The sequence below is a fragment of the Neltuma alba genome, unplaced genomic scaffold, assembly GCF_004799145.2.
Source record: "Neltuma alba isolate B1F8T4 unplaced genomic scaffold, ASM479914v2 tig00004273_pilon, whole genome shotgun sequence".
Taxonomy (NCBI): domain Eukaryota; kingdom Viridiplantae; phylum Streptophyta; class Magnoliopsida; order Fabales; family Fabaceae; genus Neltuma; species Neltuma alba.
Genome location: NW_021633632.1, coordinates 110,989 through 113,587, shown reverse-complemented (window position 1 = coordinate 113,587; position 2,599 = coordinate 110,989).

Genomic DNA, 2,599 nt, shown 5'->3' with positions numbered 1-2,599 from the left:
TCCTCATCTATTGATCCATGTCATTCAATTATTGATGCATGTGTTTGTCTTCTGGTTCCATTATTTATTGGTTCGCCAAGCATTAGCCGTCCACATGTGCTTCGCTTGTATGTCTCATGGGATCTAGCAAGAGCATCCGAAACGTATCGAATTCCTCGTAAACCAAGAAAAAATGTATCCACACGGTTCTTCAACTTCTGCCCTTTTTTCAATGGATCGATTTCTGCAATGGTTCTTCGATTTTTGCCCTTGCTTTTCATATCATCGCTTATTCTAATCTTTGGAGATTGATGGAGCAGGAATAGGTATTCTCTGTCCGGTCTTTCTCTGATTTCACTTTATGCTCTCTTGCCTATTGTTTCTCTTCCTTATTTGAAGGCTTCTCGTCTTTGATTTCTTTGGGTCAACCTTCAGCGGTTCAAGTGCCTGACTTGGACTGATCTTTTAGGAACTTAAGAGATTACGCCGGTGTTGCTGATTATGAGGCTCTGCTGCTCTTGGCAGAACACGGTTTTTTCTCCACTCTGATAACCCTTTTTATTCCATTATTGTTCTACTTCTTTCACTTTTCTTGTCCATTCAGTACTTCGTTTTCTTTGGCCAGGTGTTAAAGATGCTTCTTAGTGTTCAATCTAGACAACTTGATTGTAAACAGTGGAAGTTTGTTTAATTCTTTTTGGTGAGTTATCTGGGTACATAATGAGATAATTTTTACTATTTGCGGTTCTTCGAGAGTTGATCTATCCCACTCATGACAGTGATCTTTTTGTTTCCACACTTTGCTCCCTGTCTGTTGATTTCGCCATCGTATGTGCCCTCTCTCAGTATTTTACTTCACATATTTGGGTTCCGTTTGGATTAATAATTAGAAAAATAGCATATTATTAATTTGACTTTTGAAACAGTTAAATTGGGTAAAAATTAAATTAGTAAGCTTAGTTTGTAAAGTTACTTAAATAAGTATGAGTTTTATTAAACAATGATAAATGATTAAAAAAACAAATTTACATAATACAATGAATTTAAATTATTTTAATATAAAGAAACGGAATTTCATGGCTGAAGTATACTTTAAAACGTTAGGGATATCATAAAAAATTATTACAAATGTAAAGCAAAACATAATTTTAATAGATAAAATAATTTTAAATTAAAATTCATAGTATTGTCACAAAGTTAAATGAAATAATATTACATAAGTAATTAACTGATACGTTATGTACAATTTGGTTCTGATTGCGTCATGAACGTGTTCATGTAAGTAACTAAAACCTAATTAGGAAGCACAAATGATATATAAAAAAAGCATAAGAACAATATAAATATAATGCCAAAAATAGTTTTTAATTTTAAAAAGCTGTTTTTTCATAAGTCATAAATAAGTTTTAAGTGTTTTTGTACTTAATGAATGAAATATATTGAAAAAAATTTGAAATATTATAAGAAACTATTTATGTAAACATAAAATGAAAAATAACTTTAACAAGTTAGACATTATTTATTGGAAAATTATTCTTGATAAAAAAACATTAATTAAAAGAGTTTGATTAATCTAAGAATTCTCATTCTCATTTTCTTATGTTAGTTTGGCTATTTTTTTCCCCAAATTCAGACGTTGTCCATCACCCCTTTACTCACTTTCTCTTTTACAAACCAATCAGCACAATTTTAAAAGTCAAAAGTAATTTTCATTAGCTTGTGCTAATTACGAAAAATAAGTTATTTTTAGCTTAAAAGTAAGATGGGCCTAAAGTGAAACCAAACGGAACAAAAATTGTTCAATCTGGGTTTTGGTCTATGAGAAGCTTATAGGTCATTTTCAAGTGAATCCAAACACTGTTGGTTGATGTGTCATTCTATTTCCACTGCTTTATGTGTCTTCGTTTTTTTTTTTTTTTTGTGGGTTCTTACTGTAGGAATGATCATGGGGCAGCGCTTGGAAGAAATGAATTGCGAGCTGATTGTTAAGAGTCATTACAATCATATTGGAAGAGAGAAAGGCCAAATTTCACTTCCAATCGGGGAGCTTATCCAATCCCACTTGAAGAGCACTTCTAAATGGAGAAGTCATTGCAATTTGTCGGAGCATTCAAAATTTAAATTCTTAGAATAATAGATAAAATAGGTATTTCTTTGAAGAGCATTATTTGACATTGGTGTGGATGTTCAAGGGATTTTTTTTTTTCAGTTAAAAAGGTGATCAAATATTTGATCCTTTTCCATCAATTTATTTTCTAACTAAGAGCTCGTTTGGATCAATTGCATACGTCCACACGACTGTGATGCAATGGATTGCCATGTAATGACATGTAATACTCGTTACCATGAATCTGTTTGGTTTGATATCTAAGAATGTTGCAGAAAATTTAATTTTTATATTTAATCATATTAAAAACAGAATGTAATGACCAACATGTCCCTGTACAATTTCTTCCTTCCTCTTCCCCTTTCCTTCGATTTTCACCCATGGCAGAAGCAAGGTTCATACACAATCTCCCTTTTCTTTTTAACAATAAACATTCAAATGTAGCACCCCATAACATACAAATCAGATCCAAAACTCGAATATGAAACAAAAACGTAAAACTTGTTGACAGTA